At 44.1% G+C, this 13,368-nt stretch overlaps 1 long non-coding RNA gene across 3 annotated transcripts in view; it reads right to left on the bottom strand.

Moving 5' to 3' along the window:
* LOC112984398 (uncharacterized) overlaps positions 1 to 11,822 on the bottom strand; it is a 59,172-nt gene extending 47,350 nt beyond the window's left edge. For all 3 annotated transcript variants that reach the window (XR_010391423.1, XR_010391421.1, XR_010391422.1), the window contains exons 1-3: positions 11,706 to 11,822; positions 10,920 to 11,279; positions 574 to 711 (exon numbers count right to left, since the gene is read on the bottom strand). This is a non-coding gene — a long non-coding RNA (uncharacterized LOC112984398). The remainder of the gene's footprint in view (positions 1 to 573; positions 712 to 10,919; positions 11,280 to 11,705) is intronic.
* Positions 11,823 to 13,368: the final 1,546 nt, after the last annotated feature.

Genomic DNA, 13,368 nt, shown 5'->3' with positions numbered 1-13,368 from the left:
TAACAGCCATTTGTTCCTACGCCATTCTCTCTCCCCTTCACAGAAATGCACTGTTCTACACTCCCTAAAAAGACACACAGCAGGGGCTGTTTTTTAACCCAGAAGTAACTAAGGATATGTCACCTGAGGGCAGCTAGAGCCACCCAAGGCATGTGAAGCCCATAACCTTGAGTTGGAGGAAAAGAGCAATATCTACAGCATCCTACAGCCCACTCATTGATACCTGCTCCAAGAAAACTTCATTCAGCTATGCTAAGTCAGCTGCTGGACTTTGCTGCCTACAATGGGGAAAGTGTTTGTGGCATCAAACTCAACTCTTGAAACCTGCTCTCCTTCCCTTCCTGCCTGCCTGCTCTGTTGAAGCATGGCTGTATTTCATGTATGGGATCACAACTTATTTTTGCAGCCAGCTGGAGCCACATGCAAATATGGAAAATGGCTAGAAAATGGCACTGAGTGAGAATACTGCTTTCCCTCAAGCTTTCTCACTAAAGCTACTTTCCCCCTCCTCCCCACCCCCTGCTCCTCCCTCGCCAGAATGAAGAGAGTAAACGAGGGTCTTGGAAAACTCACCATTCAGTGCTTGATTCATGTCCCGGACACCAATCTTTCACATGACCTGAGAAAAGTTCCAGTTGGTTCCCTCATCCTCTCTTACTCATATTCATGTTGCAAAAATTGTATTGGAGTCTCTGCTTTCCTGATCCCCACCTTCAAAGATACAGGCAAAAAGAACAAGTCATGACTGGGCAAGCTAGGTTCTGAATTGAGAAGACACCAGTTAGCATCTGGCAACTTTTTATATTCACTTTTTTACAGCGGCCCTTCCAATCTGTGTTCACAATTAACAGTATTTTCCCTGCTATAGCCAGTTTTCACCAGATGTCTTTCTCACCCCTTCCTTTCATATTTACCTTAAATCCCAAATACCTGAGAATTCTAATTATGAAAATAAGTTAGAATCGATGTAAAGACATCTGCAAAATGAAGGTCTAGGGATCCCAAAGCTCACGATTTTTTCCACATAGCTATGCTCTAACTAGTAAGAGGATAAACTAAATGTCAATGCTGAAGCAGAGATGAACTTTCATATGCATCCTCTCCACTTGAAATGTCTCTCATAGTAATGGAGGTACTGCTCAACAACATAAAACCTAACTAGCTGGTATAAACTAACTTTAGATAAGCAGTTATGACCTAAACAAAGTTTCAACACAAAGCACATAGCCTCTGGGTACTCTTGCCCCAGTAAGATGTTTTGAGTTTAAATTTAGATTTTTATTACCATTGGAATGCTGAGATAAACCTTCAGTCCCACTGGTGCAACTCCAGGAAGAGACTATATTAAATTCTGCTGTTCGTGAAGGAGTGAGCTTTCTGTCTATTCATTACCAGGCATGCAAGCCGGGTAATAAAGCTGAGCTGTTTTTATTCATATACAATGTGCACCTTATTATGGCTAGCAGAATACTGCAAGAGCAGTTCCTATTTGTAGGTGCATCATGCAGGAGCTGAAAATTACATCAGTTCTATGGGGCTGAAATCACAGATATGACACGCACAAGGGCTGTCAGTGACAACGGTCACAACTTTTGTTCTTTCATTTGCTAGCCCAGGCTAGGTATCCTGTCCTCGACTTCCCTGATTCTGTAAAAGGGCATTTAAAGGTAACTGAAACATAAATGAATCAGCTTACTAAGATGGCATTGTGAAAAAACAGGAGCAAAATTAAACATCTGAATTTTGGAAATCCAAACCAAGAATTTGCTTCTTTTGACAAGGAAAAAGTCCTGAACGCCCTGGTATTAATAATATGCATTATTCTTAGGTGCCTAATGTTTTACTAGCAAAAGAAAAAAAGAAAGTAATGTTAGGCCCAGGGAGAAGTAACAACTCAGATTCAGGAACAACCTGAGATACCAATCAACACAAAAATCCATTGTTTTGGATGGGGTATCTCGGTCACTTCCTGAACTGAACTGGCCCTTGAGTCAAGGGAGTTTAGTTAACTGGGCATAGGGAAACAGTCACCTTTCTCTTACAAGTGACAAGGAAAGATAAACCCATTTCACCACTTGGTTAGTCTTTTCACCGCAATAAGCATTCCTTATTTCAAATGCAACAATTCATAACACAGGCCCCAGCCAGAACCTTTAAGGTAAGTTTTACTATGCAATGAAGCAGATATTCGTACATTTGTGAACTGACCCAAACCATCGTTTGACTTGATAAAATACACTCAAAAAGCAACTTACTCGAAGTAATAGACTCTGATAACCTGAAAATAGTCTTTGGGGCAAAATAACAGTTACTATCCCTATGACAAAGAAACTACTGACGTTCTCTTTTCAAAGTCTCCTTCAATCCTGCAAAGAAAAGGTGGTAAGCCTTCAAAGAACTGTCCCCATGCCACAGCCAGAAGCTCCCCACTGGTGGCAGAAATACTTTCATTTTGGGGAATTGAACAGAGCTTATCCAGATCTTTAACCGGCTAATAGCGGCTGGTGTTTGTATGATATGTGAAAATTAACCAAGAGCGGAGCATGCAACACCTTATCAATGCAGTTTTTGACTGTGTTATGGAAGGGAAGCTTGAAATTGTCATAGGCAAACCCAAAGGTTTGTAATCATGCTCATTAGCAGGGAAGAGACTTTGTGACCTATCCTCTGATGCATTTAGTAAATTAAAAGGAGAAACTGTTGTGCTTCATTTTGTCCAGGTTTTGACTGATCATTTTTGAGATTTATATTTGGAATTTTTTATATTGGTACTTGAGCACACAGAGGAAGTCTGAGGAGAAAGCTGGGGTGTTAGTTTATTTTTTAAATACTGTCTCAGCAATATGGTCAAATTGACAGTGCTTCTCTGATCCTTTTACACAGAGGAAAATTTGTGATTATTTTCTCTTTCTGCACACAACATAAAACAAAATTGCTTAAAATTCCTTTCCTCTTTAGTTCCTAACCTATGCACTTAGAACTGGCTTAGGAAGGCTTCCCTTTTCCTGTTTTGGAGGGCTTCCTTTATCTCTTGGCTTCACTTTCACATCTCTCCAAAGTTGTTTTTTTCCAGAATAGCCTGTGCTTTGTGGTCCTTGCTCTGGCCCTTCCCCTTCTTCTACGGTGTTCTGAAGTTTAATTTTCATACTTTTTAAAAGGCATTTCATTTTATTACTTTTTTTGTAACTCCTACTGCTGTCTTTTCTTTATGCTTTTGTAGATATTGATAACATTATGAATTACATTATACTGTACAAAAATGAAGTTCACTACACTTGAAACTCACTGCCATTTTCTTCCAGTTTTTGCTAGGGGTTGAGACTCCCTAGGAATTTATTTTAAAATCTCCTTTAATCCTCCTGCTGGACTGATGTTTCCTTTCAGAAAATGAGGACACTGTTCCAGCCAGAAGTGACATAGCAGGATGGAAAAGAGGAAAAAAAAAGTCCTGAGTCATGAAAGCAAAGAAGAAATACAGCTGAAATAGAATTGAGAGAGGATTAAACCCCGCTAACCTGGAAGGGACAAAGAAGTAGGATGGAGCTCTAATTGAAAGGAAATTGAAGACTGACTATGTAAGAACTAGACATTTCGAAAAAGAGGGAGAACTGGACCAAGGGAGAGCTGAACTAGAAGATGCTTCTCACCTGTTAGCTCAGTTCATTATCTGCCCTTTGTATTCTGTTCCCAGGAAGACTTTAGAAGCCATTTCAACAACCTGCCTCTGGCCACAAAAAACCTCAGAGCTCCAGAGAACAGAGTCTCTGGGCCGGAGCTGCTCTCAGGCGGTTGCACAAGCACTACCAGGGGGTAGCGATGGACCTGCACCATCCTTCCAGTGCTGGGACGAATGCCTGGGCTCCAAGGAACGTAAGCAAATTCTTGTTCCCACAGCACCAAGAAAAGGGAAGATCTGTATCCAAAGTTTGTAATTTGGCGTATTGCTTGAATAAGTGCTTCCCTTACTTCCCGGTTCTCTGAAGTCTGATTGTTGCAGAGGCAAAAAAAAAAAAAAAAAAAAAAAAAAAACACTGCTAAGAGCTAAGCACACTGCAGCTGTCTCTCAGAAATCAGAATGCCTAATCCATCAATAGCCATCAATAACTAACCACCACCCAAAATCACAAACCGCAGCCTGCTTGCCTCCTCTGTGTGCAGTCTAGCTGACTGCCTTCAGACCTTGTCAATTAGGGAAGCATTTTTTTCCCCCTTCAGTAACTGGTTCATTAATCTTCTTTCTACTCCCACAGACCATTTTGGAAAACTTGTGTTTACAAGTAACCAGATCTACTCTGCATTCATCAAAAAGAAAGTTAGTGCTAAATCAGAGCCTAGAGTTATGGAATAAACTGCTTAATCCAGCATTCTAACGGTTCTGTAGTGTGAGATAACGGCATTTAAAACACAGCAATACCATCTAAAAAAGTGGAAAAGGCCACTATTTTCTGTAATCATTCCCATGGAATGCAAAACTTGATTAAAAAATCATGGTATTTCAATATTCATCCTTCTTATTTGGATGTTTAAAAGTATTCCCCTTTGATTATCATAGCCATATGTTAAAGATGAGCCCAACAATTAAAAGGGCTTCCTCCCACCCTATGGATAATTGATAAATTTTCTGCTAGTTGGGGGAATATGACAAGTTTCCGATATAGGTGATACAGGATAGTAACTGACATCTTAACAAAGGGAGACTATAAAAAAAAAAAACCAAATTATTTTCTCTCCTATTTCTTCCCCATCTGCTCCTCTTCCTCCATTTCTTCAGTGAACCAGATTTGCCAGCAAGGCAATTTAATCTTCCAGGAAATAAAGAAAATCTTCCTTTTCTAACAAAAATAAAAACTTCCACTTGTCAAGGACAGAAAGCCCAAGAGGAGGAATTATCTACTGACAGTGAGCTATGCTTTTTTATCTCTAGGAATGGAAACAGCAGTATTCTGGAAGAAATAACATTGATTTAGCCAGAATGTAAGGAAGACATCTTCTGTTTGATGTATGTTGCTTTCTGGACAAGAGTAGGACAATAGCCTATATTCCCTGAACAAAATAACCTCCTGCTGTGTTTTCACTATTATTCAGTGAGAAGTATTTTATTCCCTTCTAATATTAAACTCTGAATCGAGAGAAACCTCATGCTTAGTCATGAACCTGGCCACATGCTTAAGGACCTACCACTAGGGTAATTCTGCTGAGTTTTTAATGCCATGCATAACCGGGGAAGGAAGAGCTGTAGCTCTATCCTGTAGAGACGAGGACGTAAACCATACCAGTCAGAGAAACAGGCACAGCTTACCTCCCTGGTGCAGCAAAGAAGCCACAGAAACCAAACCTCAAATCTAGCATAAGTTTACAAGCCAGAGCAGCTTTTTCTGTTTTTGTTCCTGTGTTTAACAACATAGTAGTATGCCAACAAGCATCAAGAAAAAAGGAGTAATAAACTTGCTAAATTAGGCTTAAGTGCAAATGCAAAACTGGAAAAAACCTCCAGGTCTGTCTCCTTTTCTTCACAAACACACATTTGCCATCTTGTCAAGATCCACCTTAAAAGTAGTTGATTGTTGTCCATGATTCCTACTAAAAGAATGTTCCAATTTTTAAAATGCCACTTACCTGGTGGTTTAAAAATAAAACAACCCTCTTCTTTCTATTATCCAGCTTGAAGGCATACATGGCTGGTAAGCTTAGGCTTAAGTGCTTTAACTTTAAGAATATGAAGCACCTTGTTGCTTTCAACCGGATAAACATATTCTTCACATCAAGCACATTCTTAAGTGTTTTGCAAAACGGTAGGTTCCTCAATAGAGTAACTACAGATATCTATATCTATCCTGGGGAACCAATGAGAGATGCAGGTAGCCAATGCTTCAGCCAAAATTAACATATTTACTGGTTTCCAACAGAAATCCTAATATCGTACATCAACAGGGCTCTTCTAAGCAAAAAAAAATTAAGTTGGAAAAGGAAAAATGCAGTATGAACTACCTATAAAGGTACAGGAGAAAACTGGAAAGGAGAACTGAAGGAAAGAATTAAGTTAATCTCAAAAACAACAGAAAGTAGATACATATAAAGACAGACATGAACTGAGTTAAAACAACAGAGAGAGTCTGCACTTGATTGGCAAGACTGAAATATTGAGCTTTACAAGAGTAAACCAGTAAAAGTTGCGCTACTGGTAGAAGAAACTCAACAGATGAGCACCAGCACCCGAAGGCCCATAGAGAAAGTGTTTCAACAACGTTGCAGGCCATGAAGTAAAACTGTTGTGTCAAAGAGTTTACAACTCTCCTACAAGGAAGAAGGATGCATGCTTCCCTTCTTCTGTGGCCATCTGTGGCCAGCCCACACCCTGCTTGTGCTAAAGTGCGTGGCGCTCCCTATGGCATAGCAATCCTTTTGCTCTGAGCTTGAAAAAAAACCTCTGTTTTGTTGAACAGATGCAGAAAGTCTCTTGTACTCTTCCTTCGACGCTGAGAATGGGCACTGGGGCCAGACTAAAGCTACCCCTATATAAGAGTGTGAAAATGTCAATAAACTGGAGAGGTAAAAGGCTTAGTGAAAAGCACGCAGACCAGACAGGAACTCAATCAGCTGCACTATGTACAACAGCCTTTGTGCAGTAGTATTCATTAGACACCGGTGTAGATACAGTGTGACAGAAACACAGTGGTATGATATGCTGTCACCATTAAGGTAGGATATGACAGATGTATTCAAAAAATATAAAATATATTCACACAACTTCAAATTAAGAGAATACATGTGAAGCCAACCTGAATAAAGAGCCTGCCTTTCTTTGGAGTATTCTGACATTAATTGCATCAATCAGACCAGCTCCTAATTATATCAATTTAGAAACAACACCCCAATGTTGCATTTGCAACATCTTCCAGCTTTGCTCAAAACACATTACAAGGGGAACATTAAAAACATGCTTAAACATTAAAACAAAAAATGATCATTCTGTGGTTATACAGATAAATGTATCTTCCCAGATGCTAAAGTTTAACCAAATGAGACCGTCATTACCACTAACATTAGCATCAAGTAGTCATGACTAAACCTGCAGGTATTAACTAGCTACCCAAGAGAACCCAAGCATCAGTTGCCCAGCTTCAAAGTAGTGAGTAAGACCTTATGCCATGACCATCTCAGCCACAAAATTACACAAAATGCACTAGAAAGAAAAATTGCATTTCTGTCCTCGATGCTGTGTTCTCCACTTTCCTATACATGTTTCACTTGTCTTAAAACAGCTCCAGCACAACTCAACTATTTCTTTTCCCACACAGGACAATTATCCAAGTCTTCAATACCATCCAAAAGACTGCTGGTGGGCAGACGAGAGACATTTTCTTTAAAAAAACATCTACCATTTAAAGAAAAATAGCAATAGATTTTTCTGCATCTTTAATAAGAAGTTATCAGTATTTTAAGTGGGAAGAGTTTGCCACTGAAACTATTGCATGTCTCCACAAAAGTTATCCAGATCTTGGAAACAGCATAAGAAGATTTCAGCTAGTGTTACGTAAGGCCAAATAAAAATGGGAGGAAAATAAAATGGGAGATCAGGAATATGGACTTGCACTTTGCACAATCCTAGTCATCCAAATAATCCTTTTCTCATGCAAATATATCTGCTACATGCAATGGCAGAGGTAACAGGACTGGGATGTATTTCTGTAACAACACGGTTTCCTCACTACTGCCATAATGTCCCAAGGGCAAAATAAGTTGCAAGAATTTGCGCTGCAATACAGCTAGGCAAATTTACATCAGCAGAAAAATCTCATTTAACAACCCACTGGAATTTAAAACTGCATCTTGAACTCTGAGTACTGGCAGCTCTAAGCTAATAATGAAAGATCTTGCTCTGCCAGTTAAAGAAACAAACTTATTTTCTTTCAACGCATCTGTTTCGAAGCCCCTTCTGGTCAATGGAGTCTTTCCACCGTATGTATCTTACATAGCGCATATGCCTTTCATAGGCCAAAAATGTTATGTTAAATCAGTGCTTCAGGACTGTCACTGATGTCTTTGGTTAGTGTGGGAAAATAATTTAATTCTGCGTATTATCAGAACTGTGTTGTTTTTCCATGTACATGATAAGCTAAATGCAAAATTGGTAAGCTTATGCATACTAATGGTGGTGAATTACTCGCATTCCTCACAGGGCCCTCAATTAGCTTAATCAAGCCACAAGAGGGGCACAGGTATATTGCAGGAAACCTGGTGAAGATCTCTGCTCAGTACATCGCTCCAAGATGTTGGCCCCATGACAAGCTGCAAGGCTACCTGAATTAGTATTTCTATTATGTATACGATAAGAGCTAAGCCTCATCTAATTGTTATGGCTAGAACTGGTCCTGCCATTTCAAAAGAGCGATTACAAAACCGTAGGCTGCAACCCTCCAGGTTGTAAGAACAATCAAGACCTTGGAAAGGCTCGTGGATGAAGACTAAAATAGTGGGATTAATGAGACAAGAGAGGAACAATAAAATCAGATAAAAAAGATAAATCAGCAGCTTCTCTTTCCCCACACCTCAACAGACAAAATCATAAGGAAATTCATCTCAGTTAAAAGGTGGGAAATCCAAAACCAGGTAAAGAACTGATACAAACATTCAGGACAGTTATGGATCCATGTCAACTACTAACTTTAGAACATGAGTCTAATATACGCCCAGATACAAAGGTTGTGGAGAAAATCAAAGTAAGAAGAACTGATCCACGATATTCCAAGTCCTGCAGCCCAGATTTTAACAATTATTAAATCAGGAATAGTATCACATCCGTGGGAAAGGATGAAGTGTTTTTCTGTTCTTTATATGGAAATTTTATTTACCAGGTCTGCAGATCAGGTAGTCTGACCAATAACCTGCAGTGTTCTACAACAAATTTTGAAGGAAAGAACTGTTAGAGTGAGCAAGTATGACATTTTCAATAACATTTTTTTTTCATTCAGCATTTTTATTTGATAATTCATTCCCTAAATAAGAGAAACAGGGAACTGCTTTGGTGACAGTCATGTTGAAATGAGAGTTATTATGCAGTCAGTTGCTTTTTTTTTTTTAACCTAAAAGGTTCGGGATTGCATTCATTACCATTACAATATTTATCTTTTTGAAAGAGTTATTTACTACTGACCAAGTTGGGAAACATTGTCAGTACAGAAGAAGCTCAAAGAGGATGATCCCGACTTAAACAACCCTGAAGCCTAAAAATATCAGGAACATGTCAAAATTTATTAGCATTAAATGTAACAATGAAATGAGAATTTCCACTATAAGCTGGATGATTATTAATTGCGAACAAGGAAGGAGCTATCCTGCGACCTTCTATTTCTTCAATGAGTGTTGTGTAGACAGAAGAAAAAAAAAAAAAAGAGCACCATTGCTGAATGTCTCCAGCAAGACATTTTCAATGCTTCCAACTGGAAATATAAATGAGGTTTGAGGCACTGATTATCTCTCTTCTAACATACTGTACACAATACAAATTACTAATACTAATGAAAATTAATCATATCTTCTGTCATTTTGCTCAGACTTCCAGCATCTCTTCCTCAGGTCTTCTTTCTTCTCACAGCTTAGCAGAGTTTCTCTATCTGCCCCAAATAGAATTACTCTCCAAAATACAGCAAGGGGGGGGCATACAAGAGAAAGTATGAGGATAAGAACAAGATGGGTATAACTTGCCACACTATACTAGAATTAAAATCAAACGGTCTTTAATAACAAGAGTGCTAGTCACAGCATTCTGCAGGGAAGGCTACTGACCCTGATGCTTTAAAAAAAAAAAAAAAAAAAAAAAAAAAAAAAAGTGATCCAGGCACAAGAAGCTGGAGACCCTTAGGTACTCCTTTGCAAGTCTAGATGCCTGTGTAATGACAGAACCATTCTCCAATAGCATTACAACTCCCTCCCAAAGGGACATGCCCCAGACAGGGCTTTTCAGCATTGGAGCCAGGTCCTGAGTTCAGAACAGCAACTGTTTCATTCTAGGAATCCCATGTTGTAGGAAAATCTTATATGGCAGCCACTGAAATTTAAAATAGCTCTCTACCATCTCTGTCCTCCAACATAGGTCTAAAGCTGCAGAAGGGCAAATGGTATCATCTATCCCGCCCAAGAGAAGGCTCAAAGCTGCCATGGGTGGAGGGAGCTCTGCAGCCCAGATGTGCATAGCTGGTTACACTGGGATCAGCACTGCTGATCCATGGCCACAGAAAGTGGAAGCACCCTGCATCCTAGGAAGCCTGTAAATGCTAGTGGAAGGTGGGAGAAATGCACTTAATTCAAATATCTCTAGTGTAAGCAACACAGTTCAAACTGGGTTTCCAGCCAGCATGTTGAGAGCAGAAAGAAAAACAACTGCCCCAAGGCAGTTACTGATTACTGCTAGCCTAGCTAGCACTGGCATATGCCATAAGGCAGAGGGCTTGTTTCACTCTCCACAAAGACAGAAGGCCTCTCTTCTTTGTGGGCAAGCAACAAGGCTACCTGCATTAGAGGGGCCCTTTGGCAACTTCCAGCTAGCAGAATATACTGCATGCTCCCCCCCGAACCCTGCCCAACGGGAGGCAAGAAACACAGTTGTGCAAGCCTCCCTTCCCCAGTATTTCAGCACCACAGAGGTTGCCAGCGTCTGAGCCTTCCCCCTCTTCCACCCCTCTCCCTTGCAGAAGGTGCCTCCAGCAAAACTCTCTGATCCCCTGCTCCCAAAGGACATCTCCAGCTAAGTGGAAAGGAGAGAGGTCACCCTCAGGGACACAGACCAGGAATGGGGCAGAGTTGAAGTTCACAGGATGTTTCGGACTTGCTCTACTGAGTCCTTAAAGTACTGTCACCTCCCTCCGTGCCTCAAACCCCACCTGGTGGCTGGTCCCACAGTCCCGCTGTGCTTCTCTTACCTGTTGCAGACCTCCATCCAGCTTCCCCTCCCCAAAAGGGGCAGAGTAGCAGGGTGGGCAAGATGCTCCTGCCAGGGGTGGCAGTGCCATAGCTGAGACATACTGCTGTCCAAGATCCTGGAGCTGAGCTGGCATCCCCTGCTCCCTGACCCCAGAGGAAGGCGCAGCTCCCCTCCACTTGGCCGCGGCTCTGCCTCGGAGCTGAGCCTGCCTGGCGCATAGCTGCCGGAGCACAAGCCGGGAGAAATCCGCCTGCACGGCTGGAGGGAGCCGACTGCCCAGCGATGCGCGAAGCCCTGCCTCTGCCTGCTCCTCAGAAACGACCTCTTCCAAGAGAACTTATTGGGCTTCAAGCTGTACCTGAGGGGGTTCAAGAAGGAAAATTATGCTTTGCAATATGGTATGTGCATTAACCATTCCCAGAGTTAACTGCATGACTTTCTTTCCTTTTAGACCAAACTTGCTGTCTCCTACTGGAGTTATTAATCTTTATATTCACATTCTTCATGCAGAACAGACTTGGTCTGCTTCTCCCTTTCCACCCCCTCTCTCCCCCACACGCTCCCTAAAAACCCAACAATTAACAGTGTGGATTTTTTTTTAATTCCCCTACATCTGTGTAATTATATTCACATTAGAAATCAATCAACTCTGGTCATTACCATTAGTGATATGCTCATAAACCAAACACTAGTCATGCTAATGAACTGAATGAAACATAATTTCTTGTTGTGTAAACTGATGCTCAACTCTAATCAGCAATAAATTCAATCAGACATTACTTACATCAACCGAAAAATATATTAAAGGCTCGTAAAGAGTAATAACGGCTCGTTTTTGGAACGTGAAGGAGCGATTCCAGGCGCTGGACGCAGCCTCGGCAGTACCGTGGGGTGAGGGGGCCTCCGGCCGCTAAGGCCTGTGAGGGGAGGCGGCCTCCTCGCCCTTCGCGGGCCGGGGGAGCCCAGGCCGCGGCGGCTCCGGAGCGCTCGTCCCGCCCGCGAGCCGAGGGCACACGCGCCGCGGCCGGTAGCGACCGTTAACGGCCGCCAGCGGCCTCGCGCCCGCTGCTGCGCGCGCGGGACAGGCGCGGTCGCAGCGGGGCTGCGGCCAGAGCTCACGGGAAAGCCGCGGCGTCGGCCCGCCGCTGCCGCCCGCGCTACAGCCCCGTCGGCGCGGTGCCGGCCGCCGCCCAGAGCGGGCTGGCGGCGACGGGAGCGGCCCCGCCGCCGCCCCTGAGCCCCTGCCCAAAATGGCGGCGGGGCTGCCCGCGGGCTGAAGGGGGCCGCACCCGCCGCGGGCCCGGGGCCGAGCGCCTCCGGCTCCCGCGGCCACTTTGCGCAAGGGGGGGGAACCGAAACGCCCCGACGGGGCCGCCGCGAGCTCGGCGGGGCTGTGCCGCCCTGCGACACCCCGCGCCAGAGAAGGGCAGCCCAGCCCCCCGGTGCCTCCGCCTTGCACCGCTACTCGAGGGTGCAAAACGCAACCTCGGCAACCAAGCCCGCACCGAGAACCCGGCGGGTTCACTCCTACTTGGTTTTCCTCCCTCGAACATTCCCCCCCCTCCCAAGGTCGTTTCTCTTTCTTTTTGGAAAACGTCTAGGTTTCATACAAGCCAGGACGGTGACGTTAAGAGCGAGAACCAAGCTGCGAGGAAGATGCCCTCACCTCGCCCCATCCTCCCGGGCGTATCAGGGACTAAGTAACACCCCCGGCCGCGCACCGGGAGCCGTGTCCTGCCTCCGCGCTCGCTTACTTTTGGCGTAAGCCCGAAGGGCTTCGAAAAAGTGGCAGGAAGCAAGAAAAGAGCCCAGCCCCTTCCCTGAAAAAAGGGAAAAAATGGTGCACGCCTTAAGCTTGGCCCCCCAAAACCTCCCGGGAAACACGCAACGATGCAAGATACCCGTTTAAAAAGAAAATCAGTAAAAGGAAAACTCATTTCTGATTTCCCCGCTTTAAATTCAGGGGCAAGAACTGGAGGACAACGAATCCCTGGTACCTACCGATCTCTACACACGTGCGCACGCACGGGCGCGGCCCGCCCTGCCGCCCGCCGGGCTCCTGCGCCGGGACCGCCCCGTCGGGGCAGCCCCAGCCCCAGCCCCAGCCCGGCGGGGGCAGCAAGACCGGCAGCCGGCACCGCGGCGCTCCCTCGCCGCCCGGGGCAGCGCCGGCCCCGCCGCAGAGCTTTGCGCCGCGCTCCGCAAAGGGCCCCCGCACGCTGCTGCTGCTGCGCGGGCGCGGAACAATCCCGGCTTGGCCGGGCAGGCGCGGGGGCGTTTTGTAACCGCCGCAGCGCAGTGATTTGCTGCGATGGGGTAATACCATTTCCAGCTGCACGGTATTAATGAGACTCTCACAACCTGGGGAAAACTTTCAGCACAAGGTGACTTCGCGTTAAGGAAGGGGGAAAAAAATAAAGACAAGCCCAGCGAGCCAGCCTCGGCCC

This window comes from Dromaius novaehollandiae, chromosome 13 (genome assembly GCF_036370855.1).
Source record: "Dromaius novaehollandiae isolate bDroNov1 chromosome 13, bDroNov1.hap1, whole genome shotgun sequence".
NCBI classification, from domain to species: Eukaryota; Metazoa; Chordata; class Aves; order Casuariiformes; family Dromaiidae; genus Dromaius; species Dromaius novaehollandiae.
Note: the sequence above shows the minus strand (reverse complement) of the source record. Positions and strands in the feature narration are given on the sequence as shown.